Raw genomic sequence first — 21680 nt, 5'->3', positions numbered from 1 at the left:
ACCAGAGAATGAACTCACAACAAGTTGGATTGCATATAGTAAATACATAGAGAATAGATAGATATATAGATGTCAGTGACAAATACAATTAGTACAGTGTGTATGCAGCTTACTGTACATGCATTTAATAAATAAAAGATTATTTTTTGGGAAAAAATGGCGTGGGCTCCCGCGTAATTTTCAAAACCAGCATAGGGAAAGCCAGCGACTGGGGGCAGATGTTTATAGCTTGGGAAGGGGATAATACCCATGGAGCTTCCCAGGCTATTAATATTAGCTCACAACTGTGTACTTAGCCTTTACTGGCTATTAAAATGGGGGACCCCCAAAAAATGACGTGGGGTTCCCATATAATTAATAACCAGCAAAGGCTATGCAGACAGCTGCAAGCTGATATTAATAGCCTGGGAAGGGGCCATGGATAAAAACATCAGCTCTCAGCCACCCCAGAAAAGGCGCATCTCTAAGATGCGCCAATTCTGGCACTTAGCTTCGCTCTTCCTATTTGCCCTGTAACGGTGGCAAGTGGGGTAATAGTTGGGGGGTTGTTATCACCATCAGGTGGCATCAAGCCTCGAGGTTAGTAATGGAGAGGCGTAAATAAGATGCCCCATTACTAACCCCATACTCACATTACATTGTAAGAAAACACAGACACCCAGAATAAAGTCCTTTATTTGAAATAATGACACAGAAGACTCCTTTAATATTCTTAATTAAACCATACTTACGACCTCACCTAATTCCTTTGAAGCCCTCTATCTCCTTTAATAAAAGTAAAATAAAAAAGCAGCAATATACCATACCTGTCTGTCATTGTGTCCCACGCCATAATCCATATCTTGGGGATATACAGCTTTCAACCTGGATAGTGCTAAGATGCGACCGTCCCGGCTGAAAATCACTGGTGAATGAAATGCTGCGGGCGCAGCCTCAGTGACTAGTGGTGACGTCACTGAGCCTGTGCTCCCTGCCAGCCTGAACTGCGGTGACCACTGGCATTTTCCCACGGTCCAGAGGTCACCGCAGTTCAGGCTGGCAGCGAGCACAGGCTCAATGATGTCACCGCTAGTCACTGAGGCTGCGCCCGCAGCATCTCATTCACCAGTGGTTTTCAGCCGGGACGGTCGCATCTTAGCACCGTCCAGGTTGAAAACTGTATATCCCCCAGACATGGATTATGACGTGGGACACAATGTAGGACAGGTATGGTATATTGCTGCTTTTTTATTTTACTTTTATTACAGGAGATCGAGGGCTTCGCAGGAATTAGGCGTAATAATAAAAAAGGAAAACTGTGTTTATTGTTATTTCAAGTAAAAGACTTTATTCTGGCTGTGTCTTTATTTAACAGGAACTATAGAATTAGTTATGGATAGGTGTCTTATAGACACTTCTCCATTACTAAGCCGTGGGCAAGATGTCACCTGATAGGTAACATCACCCCCACAACTATTACCTCAGTTGCCAGTGCTATAGGGCAAGTGGGAAGAGCTGGGCAAAGTGCCAGAATTGTCACATCTAATAGATGTGCCTTTTCTGGGCAGCTGCGGGATGATATATTTAGGCTGGGGGGGTCAATATCCATGGCCCCTTACCAGCCTGAGAATACCAGCCCCCAGCTGTGAGCTTTAGCAAGGCTGGTTGTAAAAAATGGGGGGACCACATGCCTTTTTTAAATTATTTATTTAAATAATTTTAAAAAGCATGGGGACCCCTCTATCCTTGATAACAAACCTTGCTAACGCTGACAACTGAGGGTTACAGCTCCTAGTTGTGAGTTTTGCCTGGCTTGTTACCAAAAACAGGGGGGAACCCACGCTGTTTTTTTTAAATTATTTGTTTACAGCGCAGGAGCGCCAGATGAATACTTCCATCCGCCGCTCCTGCTCTCACTGTATTTAGTGGTAGCAGGTGTCAGATAATGGGATTAGTAGTCCCATCAGCTGACACCAGTGACCGGAGGTAAACTTTATACCTCCGATCATAGCTGAGCGCTCACGCTGTCTTTTGACAGCGTGGGAACTGCAGCTCTCTGACCGGCGGGGATGGTTTCACCGCCACTAGGAAGCAGTGTTTGCTGTGCTGTCATGTCTATGACAGCATGTCAAACACAGTATTGTCACCCCCCAATCAAGTGAATGGGGTTCGGGTCCGCTCTGCTGGATGACAGGCTGTATGGACGCATCATGCAGCCTGCCATCTAGAGGTGGCTGAGCCGAGTGTGAGGTCACATTTGGCTGTCCTTGACTTTTCTGCAACATATACACTGCAAAAAAAGTCAACCTGCATATTTGCACCGTTTTCACCATCCATTCAAGTCAATGGGTGAAAAACGCTGAAAAAACCCTAAAAGAAGTGATATGCTCTATGTCAAAACACCGCTGCAAAGCACAAAATCCTCATGACAAAAAAAACAATGTGTGTGCAAGAGATTTCTGAAATCTCATAGACTTTGCTGGTACTGTAAAAAGCAGCTGAAAATTAGCATAAAAACGCAGCAAAAATACCCAGTGTGAACATACCCTAACAGTTTGTAATATGCTCACTATTTGGATTCTGCTGTGACACTTCATATGTGAGATACAGTGTGTCCGTAAAGTCATGGTGCACTTTTGACCAGTCACAGGAAAGTATACAGTATACAATAACAAAGTCCATAACACCCTTAGGCTACTTTCACACTTGCGTTTTTTTGCGCTGCGTGCGCAGTGCAAATGCGCATAAAAAACGCATCATGCGTTTTTTATGCTTTTTCTTGTTTTCTGCGCATGGTTTTTTAAAAAAACGCATGCGTTTTTTGCGCTGACGTGCGCATGACCATGCGCACGTCAGCGCTCCCATAGACTTTAATGTGTTTTTGGGTGATTTTTGTGCGCATTGCGTGCGCGTGCGCTTTTTGAGACAGGTCGGACTCACAAAAAAATGCAACAGGATCCATTCTGCGCGCCGGGCGCACACTGCAAAAAAACGCATCGCATACAAACGCATGCCAATGCGCACCCATGTTAAGTATAGGGGAAAAAACACATGCGCAAAAATGCAGCGCAAAAACGCAGCACAAAAAAACGCAAGTGTGAAACCAGCCTTAGGCTGGGGTCACACTAACCGACGCAAAATACGGTCAGTATTTTACATGCGTAATACGGATGAATGGCCCCTAAACAGTGCTCCGTATGTCTTCCGTAATCAATGTGTGGTCGCGTATTTTGCGCATGTCAGCATCCATATGGCGAGATTTTCTCGCAGGCTTGCAAAATGGACATATAATGGAGCATAGAATGCATATATATATATATATATATATATATATATATATATGTATTCTATGTGCATATATCTATTCTTTTGTTTCTTTATTAAACCTGTCAGTGTGAGTTTACTGTATAGCGCACTGAATTGCCGGCTTTGCTAAAAGACACCGGGTGCGTATTTCTCGCAAGTCACATGTGTGGTCCGTGGGTAATCTGTATTTTTTGCGCACCCATAGACTTGCATTGGCGTATTACGGGCGTAGTACGCTGACAATCTCAGCATGCTGAGATTGGCACGGAGCCTAGAATACGGATGAGAAATATACGGCTGTTGGGAGCTGCCCCATAGAGAATCATTGGTCCATGTCTAATGCGTGCTTTTAGCGCCTCTCACTCGGCCGTATTCCTCGCCAGTGTGACCCCGGCCATAGACTTTTACTTTTGGGATTATGTGAAGCAACATGTGTACATTGAATGTATCAACGACATTAATCACTTAAAACAGAGAATCACAGACATTACTCACTCTGTTACACCAGACGTCTTTACCCGTGTGTGGCAAGAACTTCACTATCGTTTGGATGTGTGTAGGGCAACAAATGGAGCCCACATCAAATTGCACTCAATAGGTATGAAACTGGGAGAGTTTTTGTTTTATTTGGAGCAGATTTCACATTTCTATAGTTTTTGTTGCTTTCCAGTGACTGGTCAAAAGTGCCCCATGACTTTACGGATACACTGTGCTCTCATGTTGATCGATTTCTCTTCTCCTCCCATTGGATCATGGACAATATAAGCTCTGTTGGGTTGTTGGGTGTCATACATATGGAGTTGCCTATTTACTGATACTGTGTATGTATACATATGTAATACATACAATGGGTACGGAAAGTATTCTAACCCCTTTAAATTTTTTACTCTTTGTTTCATTGCAGCCATTTGGTAAATTCAAAAAGTTCATTTTTTTCTCATTAATGTACACTCTGCACCCCATCTTGACCGAAAAAAAATAGAAATGTAGAAATTTTTGCAAATTTTTAAAAAAGAAAAACTTGAAATATCACATAGTCATAAGCATTCAGACCATTTGCTCAGTATTGAGTAGAAGCACCTTTTTGAGTTAGTACAGCCATGAGTCTTCTTGGGAATGATGCAGCAAGTTTTCCACACCTGAATTTGGGGATCCTCTGCCATTCTTCCTTGCAGATACTCTCCAGTTCCATCAGGTTGGATGGTGAACTTTGGCAGACAGCCATTTTCAGGCCTCTCCAGAGATGCTCAATTGGGTTTAGGACAGAACTCTGGCTGGGCCAGTCAAGAATGGTCACAGAGTTGTTCTGAAGCCACTCCTTTGTTATTTTAGCTGTGTGCTTAGGGTCATTGTCTTGTTGGAAGGTGATCCTTCAGCCAAGTCTGAGGTCCAGAGCACTCTGGAAGAGGTTTTCATCCAGGATATCTCTGTACTTGGCCGCATTCATGTATCCTTCAATTGCAACCAGCCGTTCTGTCCTTGCAGCTAAAAAACACCCCCATAGTATGATTCTGACACCACCATGTTTCACTGTTGGGATTGTATCGGGCATGTGATGAGCAGTGCCTGGTTTTCTCCACAAATACCACTTAGGATTGTTACCAAAAAGTTCTATCTTCGTCTCATCAGACCAGAGAATCTTATTTCTTATAGTCTGGGAGTCCTTCATGTGTTTTTTAGGAAACTCTATGTGGGCTTTCATATGTCTTGCACTGAGGAGAGGCTTCTGTGGGGCCACTCTGCCATAAAGGCCCAACTGGTAGAGGGTGGCAGTGATAGTTGACTTTGTGGAACTTTCTCCCATCTCCCTACTGCATCTGTGGAGGTCAGCTAGAGTGATCTTGGGGTTCTTCTCTACCTCTCTCACCAAGGCTCTTCTCCCTCGATTGCTCAGTTTGGCTGGACAGCCAGGTCTAGGAAGACTTGTGGTGGTCCCAAACTTCTGCCATTTAAGGATTATGGAGGCCACTGTGCTCTTAGGAATCTTGAGTACTGCAGAAACTTTTTATAACCTTGGCCAGATCTGTGCCTTGCCACAATTCTGTCTCTGAGCTCCTTGGCCAGTTGCTTTGATCTCATGATTCTCATTTGGTCTGACATGCACTGTGAGCTGTGAGGTCTTATATAGACAGGTGTGTGCCTTTACAAATCAAGTCCTAACAGTTTAATTAAACACCGCTGGACTCCAATGAAGGAGTAGAACCATTTCAAGGAGGATCACAAGGAAATGGACAGCATGTGACTTAAATATGAGTGTCTGAGCAAAGGGTCTGAATGCTTATGACCAAGTGATATTTCAGCTTTTCTTTTTTAATAAATTTGCCAACATTTCTACATTTCTGTTTTTCAGTCAAGATGGGGTGCAGAGTGTACATTAATGAGAAAAAAAATGAACTTTTTTGAATTTACCAAATGGCTGCAATGAAACAAAGAGTGAAAAATTTAAAGGGGTCTGAATACTTTATGTACCCACTGTATATATGTATATATATATATATATATATATATACACTCACTGGCCACTTTATTAGGTACACCTGTCCAACTGTGTGTTAAGACTTAATTTCTAATCAGCCAATCACATGGCGGCAACTCAGTGCATTTAGGCATGTAGACATGGTCAAGACAATCTCCTGCAGTTCAAACCGAGCATCAGTATGGGGAAGAAAGGTGATTTGAGTGCCTTTGAACGTGGCATGATTGTTGGTGCCAGAAGGGCTGGTCTGAGTATTTCAGAAACTGCTGATCTACTGGGATTTTCACGCACAACCATCTCTAGGGTTTACAGAGAATGGTCCGAAAAAGATAAAAAATCCAGTGAGCGGCAGTTCTGTGGCCGGAAATGCCTTGTTGATGCCAGAGGTCAGAGGAGAATGGGCATACTGGTTCGAGCTGATAGAAAGGCAACAGTGACTCAAATTGCCACCCGTTACAACCAAGGTAGGCAGAAGAGCATCTCTGAACGCACAGTGCGTCGAACTTTGAGGCAGATGGGCTACAGCAGCAGAAGACCACACTGGGTACCACTCCTCTCAGCTAAGAACAGGAAACTGAGGCTACAATTTGCGCAAGCTCATCGAAATTGGACAGTAGAAGATTGGAAAAACGTTGCCTGGTCTGATGAGTCTCGATTTCTGCTGCGACATTCGGATGGTAGGGTCAGAATTTGGCGTAAACAACATGAAAGCATGGATCCATCCAGCCTTGTATCAACGGTTCAGGCTGGTGGTGGTGGTGTCATGGTGTGGGGAATTTTTTCTTGGCACTCTTTGGGCCCCTTGGTACCAATTGAGCATCGTTGCAACGCCACAGCCTACCTGAGTATTGTTGCTGACCATGTCCATCCCTTTATGACCACAATGTACCCAACATCTGATGGCTACTTTCAGCAGGATAATGCGCCATGTCATAAAGCTCGAATCATCTCAGATTGGTTTCTTGAACATGACAATGAGTTCACTGTACTCAAATGGCCTCCTCAGTCACCAGATCTCAATCCAATAGAGCATCTTTGGGATGTGGTGGAACGGGAGATTCGCATCAGGGATGTGCAGCCGACAAATCTGCGCCAACTGTGTGATGCCATCATGTCAATATGGTCCAAAATCTCTGAGGAATGCTTCCAGCACCTTGTTGAATCTCTGCCACGAAGAATTGAGGCAGTTCTGAAGGCAAAAGGGGGTCCAACCCGTTACTAGCATGGTGTACCTAATAAAGTGGCCAGTGAGTATATATATATATATATATATAAATTCTGTGATCAGGTAATAAAGCAACTTATGTCTACCACTAATATTACAAACAAGTGTAAGAATACAAAATATCTTATACACCATTACTTAAATGAGTTTCTGGATAAATGTGTTCTTTGCTAAAAGTTCAAGAACGCTTTGCTTGCTTAGGGAAGTAGAAATTGTATTTGTACACTTTATTCTTCAGCACGTTGAATACCTACCACATGTTTTCTTATTCCCCTTGATCTTTGAAATGTTTCTGACTTTGTCCTCATTTTGCATTATACTTTATAATATGCATTATTTTTCCCCAACTCATTGGCAAAGATTACGGAGGCAATGTGAAAAGGTTTCTATAATTATGTGTCCTTGTGTCAGGATCTTTGTTGGTGAAAGTGTGGGTTCTTTTATTTTTCTCTTTTTTCTATAAGCTTTTATGAGTAAAAAAGTAAAGTCTGTTTTCAAGATCATATCAAATAGGTATATTGCTAACCACTCATGTCTGTTACGAGCTTAATCTATATTCAAGTACCCTGGAGTTAATGGTTGTGGACAATACCAGAGAAAGGAAATGTGAATGGGATTACAATAATGGAACAGGCTGCTGAAAAGAAACACAATGCAGAAATGAGCTTATATACAATGATATCAATAGGAAAGAAGACTGGGAGCCCCCAAGAGAATATACAGAGGATACGCTACCGATTAAAGAGAAAATATGGCTGCTTCTCTCACAGCAAGCCTGAGGATGGCATTGTCAGATTGTTCTGCTTTAGATTTCAGTATTAACCCCTTTACCCCCAAAGGTGGTTTGCATGTTAATGACCGGGCCAATTTTTACAATTCTGACCACTGTCCCTTTATGAGGTAATAACTCTGGAACGCTTCCATGGATCCTGGTGATTCTGACACTGTTTTCTCGTGACATATTGTAATTCATGATAGTGGTAAAATTTCATTCATATAACTTGCGTTTATTTGTGAAAAAAAACAGAAATTTGGCGAAAATTTTGAACATTTCGCAATTTTCCAACTTTGAATTTTCATGCCCTTAAATCACAGAGATATGGCACTCAAAATACTTAATAAGTAACATTTTCCACATGTTTACTTTACATCAGCACAATTTTGGAGCCAACTTTTTTTTTGTTAGGAAGCTGTAAGGGGTAAAAGTTGACCAGCGATATATCATTTTTACAACACCATTTTTTTTTTAGGGACCACATCACATTTGAAGTCACTTTGAGGGGTCTATATGATAGAAAATACTCAAAAGTGACACCATTCTGAAAACTGCTACCCTCAAGGTGCTCAAAACCACATTCAAGAAGTTTATCAACCATTCAGGTGCTTCACAGGAATTTTTTGAATGTTTAAAAAAAAATTACTTCAGGTTCAATTTTTTTTATTTTACCAAGGGTAACAGGAGAAATTGGACTGCAAAAGTTACTGTGCAATTTGTCCTGAGTATGCTGATACCTGATATGTGGGAGGAACCCACTGTTTTGGCGCATGGCAGAGCTAAGAAGGGAAGGAGCGCCGTTTGACTTTTTCAGCGCAAAATTGGTTGGAATTGAGATTGGACGCCTTGTCGCGTTTGGAGAGCCCCTGATGTGCCTAAACAATGGAAACCCCCCACAAGTGACCCCATTTTGGAAACTAGACCCCCCGGAAACTTATCTAGATGTGTGGTGAGCACTTTGAACCCCCAAGTGCTTCACAGAAGTTTATAAAAATAAAAAAATCATATTTTTTCCACTAACATGATCTTTTAGTCCCCAATTTTTTTATTTTCCCAAGGGTAACATGAGAAATTGGACCCCAGAAGTTGTTGTCTATTGATGAGCAAGCACTAAACCAAAATGGATTTTGTGGTGGTATGCAGGGCTGGGCGGGGGTCTGTGCGGGGTGTGCGGGGCTGTGCGAAGGTCTGTGCAGGGGTATGCGGGGCTGTACGGGAGTCTGTGCTGGGGTATGCGGGGCTGTGCAGGTCTTTGCGGGGCTGTGCAGGTCTTTGCGAGGCTGTGCAGTGGTATGCGGGGCTTGCGGGGCTGTGCGGGGGGCAGTGCGGGGGTATGCAGGCTGTGTCGGCATTGTTCGATGGGACTACTTGGAACGGTGTAAACGCACCTGCCCCAAAAGGAATTCATTAATTACTGGTTTTTGTTCATTCTGTGTCCCAAAAATCAAAATAAAAAGCGATCAAAAAATGTCATGTGCCTGAAAATGGTACCAATAAAAACATCAACTCGTGCCGCAAAAAATGAGACCTCACATGAATCTGTGGGTCAAAATACAGAAAAATTATAGCTCTCAAAATGTGGTGATGCAAAAACTATTTTTTGCAATGAAAAGTGTCTTTTAGCATGTGACAGCTGCCAAACATAAAAACCCGCTATAAATAGTAAATCAAACCCCCCTTTCTCACCCCCTTAGTTAGGGAAAAATAATAAAATTTAAAAAAATGCATTTATTTCCATTTTCCTATTAGGGTTAGGGTTGTGTTAGGGTTAGGGTTGGAGTTAGAATTGGGGGAGTTTCCACTGTTCAGTCACATCAGGGGCTCTCTAAACGTGACATGGCGTCTGATCTCAATTCCGGCCAATTCTGCGTTGAAAAAGTCAAATGGTGCTCCTTCCTTTCCAAGCTCTGCCATGCGCCCAAACAGTGGTTTACCCTCACATATGGGGTATCAGCCTACTCAAATTGCACAGCAACTTTTGGGGTCCACTTTCTCCTGTTACCCATGGGAAAATAAAAAATTGGGGGCAAAAAGATCATTTTTGTGGAAAAAAATATGATTTTTTTATTTTTATAGCACTACGTTATAAACTTCTGTGAAGCACTTGGGGATTCAAAGTGCTCACCACACATCTAGATAAGTTCCCTACTGGGTCTAGTTTCCAAAATGGGGTCACTTGTGATGGGTTTCTATTGTTTAGGCACATCAGGGGCTCTTCAAATGGAACATGACGCCCGCAGACCATTCCATCAAAGTCTGCATTCCAAAGCGTCACTACTTCCCTTCCGAGCCCCGACGTGTGCCCATACAGTAGTTTACTCCCACATATGGGGTATCAGCGTACTCAAGACAAATTAGACAACAATAGTGATGAGCAAACGTGCTCGCCACTACTCAGTACACGGCGAGCACCGAGCATTTCCGAGATTACTCTGCCGATACTCGGGTCTCCACCCAGCATTTTTGGCGGGCTTTAAAGACATAATCATGCTGCAGGGATTGTCTGCCAGGCAATGAAATGCCGCAGCCATCTTTGCTGTGGTCGTGCAGTGATTGGCTGGCCGCACAGCATCATCAGTGGTATAAGAGACCGGATGCCACTCTGCTCGGCGGCCCCTTTCACATATCTGTGCGGGGGTCTGTACAGGTCTGTGGGTATTCAGTGGTCTGTGCGGGACTATGCGGGGGTCTGTGCGGGGGTATGGGGACCTGTTCAAGGGGCTGTGCGGGGGTATGCGGGTCTGTGCGGGGATATGCGGTGCTGTACGGGAGTCTGTGCGGGGTATGCGGGGCTGTGAGGGGGTATGCAGGGGTTTGTGCGGGGCTATGCGGGGGTATGCGGGGCTATGCGGGGTTGTAGGGGGGGCTGTGCCAGGGTATGCGGCTGTGTCGGCATCGTCCAATAGGACTAATTGTCCCATATGGCTATGCCCGCTACAGTGACAACATTAGCGGATGATGGGAAAGTAGTATTCCCATCATCCGACTAATGTGGTGAATGCAAAAAAAAAAAGACATACAGAACATACAACATATAACATATAATATACAGTACATACACATAACATACAACACATAACATAGAGTACATACTCACCGCACACACCTAATTCCCCAAAGCTTTCGTCTCCTGCTGTGAGCTCCAATCCCAAGCAGTTGCCAAGGTCACCAGGGCCAGCAGTCATTGGTGGGATCGATGTGATCATTCGATCCCACCAATGACAGGTCACAGCAGCGGTGTGACCGCGCTGTGACCTGTCTGTCACCTGCCTGTGACCTGTCTGACTGCTCTTCAGGAGTCCTCAGTCTAGCTGAGGATTCCTGCAGAGCGGTCACACAGCAAGACCTCCTGTGCTGGGTATTGTAGTGCCACAGCAGCCTGTAACACCACAATCCCTGCTGAAGAAAGAAGACAGAAAAAAGAAGAAAGAAAAAAGAGAAACTACTGTAAGAGGGGGCCAGGACGGCAGTCGCAGCCGAGAACACCAAGGCTCTGGTGTCCTGACCTCCTCCCACAGAAAAACCATCAGCTTCTACCGACGTACTTGTTCAGGGTGCTGGTCCACGGTCAGGGATTCCACTGCAGTATGACCCAGCTCCTGCACTCTTGGTTCCAGTGCTTGAAATAACAGACACAGATACTGGTTCTGATGCTAATTCAATGATTTTACTTTCTTAAATGGTCCCGGACACATCAGTTACATTATAGATCACACAGCATTCCTCCTGCACTTTCCCTTGCTTACTTTCTGTATCCTCACGCACATTCCGGGGTGGTAGTTCCCTAGGCGGTACCGCAGCATTACTGCTGTGAGACCTCAAAATATAGGGGATCCCGTTCATCTACTTCGCCTCAGACTTGCAGGCTTCAGCCCTATTTAAGATCTGCCACATGGTGAATACTTTGCGCCCTGCACAACTCTTGGACCACTTCTTCCTTTCTGTTTCTGCTGCAGTCATTAACTGCAATTTCCTCAGGTGATCCAATCTTATCCAGCACCCGTCTGACTGTGCCCGTGCTTTTCTGCTTTTCATCAATGTTGCCTAGCTGGTATGGCGTCCTGGGCTTAGAGCCCTTGTGGACTTGTCGGGCGTGCTCTCCCTTCTAACTTATTCCTATGACCTACGCTTGCTTAACTCATAGCAGCTCCTCCTAGTTAACCCTTACCTATCAACTATACCTAAAAAGGCCCACTAGAATACCCCCATCTAGTGGCCCACAACAGAACTATGCTTACTCAGTCTATGGAACTATATACTAACAGTGTCGTCCACTATTGAACCGGAAGGATGCACTGGCTTACCCTAAGCTTATACAAAACATATTATATTACAATACAATACAATCTATACAGCATGGTAACATATAATGTGGCAGTACCAGTGAGAACGGCAGTAATACACAATAGTGTAGCAGTACCGGAGCATAATCATATCTGTTCAATATTTACAATATATTTATATGGGAACTCTTAAAGGGGAGCTGACATTAAAGGGATATTCTTTTTCAATCCCTTACATTACAACTGTAAGTGTTACCCGATCCCTGATCCCTTCATCCCCCCATCCCCCTTCCCCCTCTTTTTACCCCCTCCACTCCTCTTTGCGCACATTTTCCATCTTTTTTTACCCCCTTTGTGCCACCTGACTACAGCCCTAACTGTTGATCCCTGCCCTATCTCTATTCATCCACCCCAATCCCCCATCCCCCCTCCCCCCTCATTTTACCCCCTTCCACTCCCCTTTGCGCAGCTGTCAATCATTGATTGGTGACGCAGTTCACCGATCAACACTCGTGCTCGCTTTTTTTTCTCAGCTCTCTTTGCGCCAACTCCGTACACACATCCCGTAGCTGCCAAACTTTGATAAGTGACGCAGTTCACTTATCAGAGCTTGTGTCTGCCATTTTCCAGTTTTTTCACCCCCCCCTTTGCGCCACTTGACTACAACCCTAACTGTTCATCCCTGATCCCTGCCCGATCTCTCTTCATCTCCCCCATCCCCCCATCCCCCTTTTTTTACCCCCCTCCACCCCCCTTTGCGTAGCCGCTGAGCGCTGATTGGTGACGCAGTTCACCGATCAACACTCATGTTTGCTTTCTTTTTTTCTCAGCCCCCTTTGCGCCAACTCCGTAAACACATCCCGCAGCTGCCAAACTTTGATAAGTGACGCAGTTCATGTATTAGAGCTCGTGCCTGCCTTTTTCCTTTTTTTTACCCCCCTTGCGCCACCCCCTTGTGCACATACAGCTGCCGCCGAACTTTGATATGTGAAACAGATCACTTATCAGATCTCGTGCCAGCTATTTTAGACACTTTTATTTTCGCCATCTCCGTACGCACATCCAGCAGCCACCGAATTTTGACAAGTGACGCAGTTCACTTATTAGAGCTAGGGCTTGCTGTTATAGACTTTTTTTTCCACAGGCATTTTTTTCTCCCTATTTTCTTTTTTCTTTTTCTTTTCAGAATAGTTTACACCAATCACTATCCCCCCCATACATACACATACAGTTATCAATTAACTACACACAAAGCACCATATTCACAAAAAAAATGTCCTGCTCATCAAATTCGTCGCAACAGTGCTAATCAGTGGAGGAGGCATATTCTTTCCTTGCCTCCAACACTGATAGTGAGGGAGAGGATCCCACATTTCTGTACTTTTTGGATTCTTGATCCTCATCCTCTTCCTTTTTCTCCTTCTCATCTTCTTCCTCTGGTCCTGGTGAACCACCACGCAGACGCCCCAGTACAGAAGATGAGGCAGCGCTCACCATTCCCGCAGCTCAACCAGCAGACCCCGTATGGACCTCGCCCCCCGAAAATTACGAGCCACTGATTCCTGATTTTGTGGCAGAATTAGGAATCAACTTTGACACCATCAGACTCACAGAAATAGACTTTTTCAAAGTCTTTTTGTCTGAGGATTTTGTTAACCTCATGGTGGAGCAAACTAGTTTGTACGCTCATCAATTTTTGGAACAAAACCCGCGTTCATCATTTTCTAACTGGTCTCCTCACTCTCCTGTAGACGCAGCTGAAATGACACAGTTTTAGGGCCTGGTCCTTCATATGGGGATCCTGAAGAAGCTAGAACTTCGGCAATATTGGAGTGTTGATATTTATATAACACTCCAGTGTTGCGAAAGGTCATGGCCTGGACACGTTTTGAGGCCATCCATAAATTCCTGCATTATACCAATAATGCACAGTGTCTCGCATGAGATGACCCCAACTTTGACCGTCTGTTCAAAGTTCGGCCGGTCATCGAACACTTCAACAAAAATTTTGCTAAAGTTAACGTGCCCCAAAGGGACATCTGCGTGGATGAGTCCTTAGTCATTTTAAGGGAAGGCTCCGATTCCATCAGTACCTGCCCAGCAAGAGGGCCAGGTATGGACTCAAACTCTACAAACTGTGTGAGAGTACCTCAGGGTACACCCACAGGTTTAGAGTTTATGAACAGAAGGACAGCAGGATTGAACCTCTTGAGTGTCCCCCTGTCCTGGGAGTGAGTGAGAAAATTCTGTGGGATTTGGTGCACCAACTGCTGGATAAAGGTTATCACCTTTACACCGATATCTTTTATTCCAGCATCCCATTCTTCATATCCCTCTCTGCGCGAGGTACCGCAGCCTGTGGTACTGTCTGCAAAAATCAGAGAGGCCTCCCAAAAAAAATACTTGGGTAGATACTCAGAAAAGGTGACAGCAGAGCCCAATGTAGCGACCACCTGCTGGTGGTCAAGTACAATGACAAGAGGGATGTCCTTCTCTTGACCATCATACACAGTGATGGCAGTGCCCTCAGCACTGTACGGGGTAACTACACAGGTCAGCAAATAGACCTATGTACTGGGGTACAACAAAAACATGAGGGGGCATTGATATCTCCGATCAACTCCTCCAACCGCACAATGCTTTGAAAAGGCCAAGGTGTGGTGCTAAAAGCTGGCAGTGCACATCGTCCAAATGGCAATGCTCAACGCTTTCCTGCTGTCACGATGTGCACGCCACACTGATACTTCGTACCTTCAGTTCCAGGAGGTAATTGTAAAGGCACTGAAATTTGGCACTCCGGAACGAGTGGGCCCCAGTACTTCTGGAACGGAAGGTGCTTGTATCGTACCAGGTCAGCATTTTCCGGGGGTGGTCCCGCCAACCGGAAGAAAAGGTAAGCTGCAAAAAAAGTGCCGACTCCCGAGTGTGTTACAAAAGGGGAATAGACAAGGATACCATTTATCAATGCGACACCTGCCCCGAAAAACCTGGCCTGTGTGTGAAAAATTGCTTCAAATTGTACCACACCTCCATGCACTACTAATTTACTTTACTGGAAACAGTAGATTAGTTGGGGCACATCTAGATTTGTTCCTTGGGGGTCTAGTATCCAAAATGATGTCACTTGTGTTTTTTTAATGTTTAGGCACATCAGGGGCTCTGCAAACGGAACATGACGCCCACAGACCATTCCATCAAAGTCTGCATTTCAAAACGTCACTACTTCCCTTTCGAGCCCCGACGTGTGCCTAAATAATTTTTTCCCACATGTGGGGTACCAGCGTACTCAGTGTGCCCAAACAGTAGTTTTCTCCCACATGTTGGGTACCAGCGTGCTCAGGACAAATTAGACAACAACTTGTAGGGTCCAATTTCTTCTGTTAACGTTGGGAAAATTTAAAATTGGAAACTAAAAATCATTTTTGTGGGAAAAAAATAGGATTTTAAATTTTCACGCCCGGGCATTATAATCTTTAGTGAAACAGTTGGGGGTTAAAAGTTTTCACCACACATCTAGATAAGTTCCCTACTGGGTCTAGTTTCCAAAATGGGGTCACTTGTGATGGGTTTCTATTGTTTAGGCACATCAGGGGCTCTGCAAATGGAACATGACGCCCACAGACCATTCCATCAAAGTATGCATTCCAAAACGTCACTACTTCCCTTTCGAGCCCCGACGTGTCCCCAAACATTAGTTTTCTCCCACATGTGGGGTATCAGAGTACTCAGGACAAATTGGACAACAACTTTTGGGGTCCAATTTCTCCTGTTACCCTTGGGAAAATAAAAAATTGGGGACTAAGAAATCAATTTTGTGTAAAAAATGTTTTTATTTTTTTTCATGCCCAGGCATCATAAACGTTAGCAAAACACTTGGGGGTTCAAAGTGCTCACCACACTTCTTGATTAGTTCCTTAGGGGGTCTGGTTTCCAAAATGGGGTCACTTGTGGGGGGTTTCCACTGTTTAGGCACATCAGGGGCTCGCCAAACACGACATGGCGTCCGATCTCAATTCCAGCCAATTTTAGTTTGAAAAAGTCAAACGGTGCTTCTTCCCTTCCGAGCCCTACCGTGTGCCCAAACAGTGGTCTCCCCACATATGGGGTATCAGCGTACTAAGGACAAATTGGACAACAACTTTTGGGGTCCAATTTCTCCTGTTACCCTTGTGAAAATAAAAAACGGGGGTGCGAAAAGATAATTTTTGTGAAAAAAATATTTTTTATTTTTACGGCTCTACATTATAAACTTCTGTGAAGCACTTGGGGGTTCAAAGTGCTCACCACACATCTAGATAAGTTCCTTAGGGGATAGAAAATATCCTCCCAGATTACTATGATCCCTTCACACGATTACAACTACCAAGAAGAGCAAAGAAGGACTAAGATCAAATTTTTAAAAGGTATATACAGTAAATACAAATTTTATTATATCTCATGAAAAACTACAAATTATAACACAGTACCAAATAGTAGGGACCAAATAACAATGAAGCACACAGGAGGTATGACCCATAAGCTGCCCTATAAGTATTCTAAGGAAAACACAGATGAGATGATTAGATAGATAGATAGATACCGTATATACTTGTGTATAAGCCGATATTTTCAGCCCATTTTTTGGGGCTGAAAATCCCCCTCTCGGCTTATACACGAATCATATACTGGGGGGGATCGGCGGGAGAAGGAGAGCGGGGGTGTCAGAGACCATACTCACCCCTCCTGGCTCCTCTCTGCAGCCCCCTGCTTGTTCCATGCTCTCCGCCCCCTACTCTCTTCCTGCTTCAGCGGTCACGTGGTACCGCTCATTAAACTCATGAATATGCGCATATACATGAGTTTAATGAGCGGTACCACGTGACCGCTGAAGCAGGAAGAGCAGCGCCGAGAACAAGGAACAAGCAGGGGCAGGGGGGCTGCGCTGCAGGGACAAGCGCCAGGATGGGGGTGAGTAAGAACAGGGGGAGGCATATTCACCTGTCCATGCGCGTCGCTCTGCTGTCTTGCGTCCTCTGCAGTGACATTCAGGTCAGAGCCCACAACGCTGATGAGCAGGGGGCAGCGACGGAGGTGAGTATACAGTTTTTTTCTTTTTGGTAACGGAGGCAGCGGCAGCAGCAGCAACATGATGGGGCCACTCACTGTGCAGCATTATCTGGGGCCACTCACTGTGCAGCATTATCTGGGGCCACTCACTGTGCAGCATTATCTGGGGCCACTCACTGTGCAGCATTATCTGGGGCCACTCACTGTGCAGCATTATCTGGGGCCACTCACTGTGCAGCATTATCTGGGGCCACTCACTGTGCAGCATAACTGGGGCCACTCACTGTGCAGCATTATCTGGGTCCACTCACTGTGCAGCATAACTGGGGCCACTCACTGTGCAGCATAACTGGGGCCACTCACTGTGCAGCATTATCTGGGGCCACTCACTGTGCAGCATTATCTGGGGCCACTCACTGTGCAGCATTATCTGGGACCACTCACTGTGCAGTATTATCTGGGACCACTCACTGTGCAGCATTATCTGGGACCACTCACTGTGCAGCATTATCTGGGGCCACACACTGTGCAGCATTATCTGGGGCCACTCACTGTGCAGCATTATCTGGGACCACTCGCTGTGCAGCATTATCTGGGGCCACTCGCTGTGCAGCATTATCTGGGGCCACTCGCTGTGCAGCATTATCTGGGGCCACTCACTGTGCAGCATAACTGGGGCCACTCACTGTGCTGCAATATCTGGGGCCACTCACTGTGCTGCAATATCTGGGGCCACTCACTGTGCAGCATAACTGGGGCCACTCACTGTGCACCCTAGGCTTATACGCGAGTGAGGCGCCCCTGGGGGTTCAGTCGCCACAGAGGTACTGCACCTCCTCCTGAGGTGTGGTACCCCACTATCCAGGTAAGGTGGACACACCTGACCGCACTCCAACACCTGCACCCAGCACAGACACTTTAGAATAGCGGAGCACCCTGTAAGTCAGCTGCTTTGGTTCACGAAGGGTGCTGGGGAAGCAGGTGGAGCTTAGACTGCACAAGAGAGCGGAAGAAGGTTAGGAAAGGGTCAGTTAGTGAGAGAAGATCCCCGGAGAGGGATGGAGTGGAAGGAAGTGCAGCAGCAGACGGTTGTGAGTCAGAGCTGTTGGCACGGGAAGGAGCAAGAGAAAGCCTGATTCTTCAGAAGAGAGATAGATTAGTGCGGAACATGGGGAGAAGAGAACTGAGGACAAGGGTGAGCGCAGAGCCCTTCCTTAAGTTAAAGTGCATGGTTCGGAGTCCGGTATCCGAAGTTGTATGGATTCTGATGGTCCTGCAGCAGAAACCGGAGGAATAGAAGTTGTCACCACTTTATTCCCAACTAAGACTCGGGGGCACAATAGCAACGTGTGTGAGCCGGGACCTGATAGTAGGAAGTCCCCGAAGTGGGCTACAGCTGTCTGCCGTACGAGTGGAGTTCTAAGTAACATCTGGAAGGAGGAACTTGAGTTTAATTCACAATTACAAGTACTTCAGTTTAGGCGCTAGTGAGGAGACGTCCAGGAAAGGCATATGTTGGAGGAGTGCTGGAAAGGTGTACTCTATCTTGCCTGGGAGTTGGCTGAGCCCCTGACCTGGAGGACGCGGCACCGAAGTGGGCATCTGTATGCGCAACAGACTGTGAGTAAAGCCTTGGAACTACAAACCCTTGTGTCCTCCACTTATTCCTGCACCACTCATCCAGCACTGCTACATCTCTGTGCCTAACACTGCACCCTCTTCCTCAACACCTACCACTACTGCCCTGGGACTACAGCTCCACCTGTGGGGAGCTTCAACATCATTGCTGCACCACAACATCTGTCCCAGAGAAGCAACCCTGCAGCACTGGTCAAACTGACCAGAAGCCACAGGTGGTGTCACGAATCATCTCAATAACCTTATCCCCATCACTCTACCCCTTTTACATTGACTGCCTGAGGCCACGGACCGGGTCACTGCCACTGTGACTTCTCCCATTGAAATCAACGGACCCGGCACCGAGTACCCCACGTCCTCTGGGAGTGAGTCATGAGTCAATAAGTTTTCCCAGTTTTTTGTGACAAAATTAGGGGGGTCGGCTTATACACGGGTCGGCTTATACACGAGTATATACGGTTGATAGATACCGTAGATAGATAGAGACAAAAAACAAAGGCAGCACAACAGTTTCTTCAGGGTAAAAAAAATGCTATTTAATTGCCCAAAATGGCAATTGTGAGTCTTTCTCAAGCAACAAACAAGTGGCAATGTTCAATTTTTATAGGTGTACTAGCTGAAGAGCCCGGCGTTGCCTAGGCATAGTAGCCACATAAAAACTGTGCATCTAATCCTATCCTGTGTGATACTGACTGCTGAGCCGTGTATCTAATCCTATTCTGTGTGATACTGTCTGCTGAGCCGTGTATCTAATACTATTCTGTGTGATACTGTGTGCTGAGCTGCGTATCTAATCCTATCCTGTGTAATACTGTCTGCTGAGCCGTGTATCTATTCCTATCCTGTGTGATACTGAATGCTGAGCCATGTGTCTAATACTCTCCTGCGTGATACTGACTGCTGAGCTGTGTATCTAATCCTATCCTGTGTGATACTGACTGCTGAGCCGTGTATCTAATCTTATCCTGTGTGATACTGGGCTCCCCCTGCAGTCTGTGTCAGAGGGTGGTCTGTGTTGGCACGGTAATAAATTGTGTTATTTCCAGCTTTACAGAAGGACAATAACACCATAGAAATGATAAGAATAATAGGCCTCAGTTACCACAACTGTCTACAAAGAAAACTGTTGCTGATAGCAACCAATCACAGCTCATTTTTCATCTTTTAAACAGCTCTGGGACAGCGTGGCGAGTTTTGAGTGGCGACTTTTGTGTGGCGAGGTTGGTGTATGTGTGGTGAAATGTGTGCTGAGGGTGGTATATGTGTTGAAGCACGTGGCAGTGTGTGGCGCATTTTGTGTGTGTTCATATCCCCGTTTGTGGTGAGTATCCCATGTCAGGGCCCCACCTTAGCAACTGTACGGTATATACTCTTTGGCGCCATCGCTCTCATTCTTTAAGTCCCCCTTGTTCACATCTGGCAGCTGTCAATTTGCCTCCAACACTTTTCCTTTCACTTTTTCCCCATTATGTAGATAGAGGCAAAATTGTTTGGTGAATAGGAACGCGCGGGGTTAATATTTCGCCTCACAACATAGCCTATGACGCTCTCGAGGTCCAGACGTGTGACTGTGCAAAATTTTGTGGCTGTAGCTACGACGGTGCAGATGCCAATACATACATACACTTTTCCCCCATTATGAAGATAGGGGCAAAATTGTTTGGTGAATTGGAACGGGCGGGGTTAAAATTTCGCCTCACAACATAGCCTATGACGCTCTCGGGGTCCAGACGTGTGACTGTGCCAAATTTTGTGGCTGTAGCTGCGACGGTGCGGATGCCAATCCTGGACATACATACCCACATTGAGCTTTATATATTAGATATATTTCATATTTAATATGAGTTTTAAGACAAATAAGGAACATTTCATAAAGCATATATGATATTCAATTGATTGTGGCAATATATGGTGCATATAAATTGCCAATACTGCATTCAATAGTGCTTACAGTGTGCGTACAATAGTAAGAACATTTGATTGTCTTACATAATGTTTGTAAAAACTGCTTTAAAGAGTACAAATTAGGCAAATGTAGGACTTGGAATGTACTTTGATATATGAGATTCCGGATATTTTGCTTGTTCGGAGCTGCAGATCCGGCACAATGTGTCTGTGCAGTTTGAAAAAAGACGACAAAAGCATTCAAATAAAACACCACACAACTTGCATTGATTTCAATTCAATCTATCTTTGGAAACCATTTCAGGGAAGGGGGCGCTGCACCAACTCTGGAGATACTGCAATACCAGGTCAATGCGTGGAGTGGACAGAGCAAGCTCTTTTTCCATCTCCCTGCTCTAAAATTCCATTTAATATATGGTCCCCAGATAGGGGGTGTATCAGATATTAAACTGATAAGAACCGATTTATTTTTTTATTTCTGGCAATCTCCTCCGGGAATATTCTCAAACAATTCCTTTTCTTCCAGAACTCCATTTTCTCCAAAGACTTTTCCGTCCACACAATGTCCTTTTGTCCCCACAGCTATGTGTGGCGACAGATGCCCCTCACAAGCAAGAGTGATGGCAAGAATGATCGCCCCTCGTTGCCCAAGGACTAATCCGTCTACCTAATAGCAGCAGGGGGGTGAAGCCCCACTTGCAGGTGAGGCGATCCCCCTCAGGCCAAGGAGCTGGGTACCCTAAGCGCCTTAGGCCAAGACTAAGGCAGAAACCGCTAGATCACTACTCTTGATCTTAGCCAAAAAGCAGAGAGGTGATAACCAGAATTGGTTTTGCACTTGTGGCGCCCCATGGCCTAAGAAAGTTACCTGTTATGGAGAATGAGCCAAAGAAAAACCTGAGGAAGACATTTTAACAAACTGTGGACGCACTAAAAACAACAGCTCTGGCTAGTTTCACATTTGCGCTTTATAGCGCAGCGACGGCCTGCGCACTGCCGCCGCTAAGCCCCGCCCCCTGCCGACTCCCTGCCCGCCCCTTCCGGTCA

The 21680-nt window shown here is 45.4% G+C and overlaps 1 non-coding gene across 1 annotated transcript; it reads right to left on the bottom strand.

Moving 5' to 3' along the window:
- Positions 1-20943: 20943 nt before the first annotated feature.
- Positions 20944-21134, bottom strand: LOC141099203 (U2 spliceosomal RNA). Its single transcript, XR_012234453.1, has one exon. It is a non-coding gene; the product is annotated as a U2 spliceosomal RNA (small nuclear RNA).
- Positions 21135-21680: the final 546 nt, after the last annotated feature.

The sequence above is a fragment of the Dendrobates tinctorius genome, unplaced genomic scaffold, assembly GCF_039654945.1.
Source record: "Dendrobates tinctorius isolate UK_male_01 unplaced genomic scaffold, ASM3965494v1 ptg000098l, whole genome shotgun sequence".
In the NCBI taxonomy this organism is placed as follows: Eukaryota; Metazoa; Chordata; class Amphibia; order Anura; family Dendrobatidae; genus Dendrobates; species Dendrobates tinctorius.
Note: the sequence above shows the minus strand (reverse complement) of the source record. Positions and strands in the feature narration are given on the sequence as shown.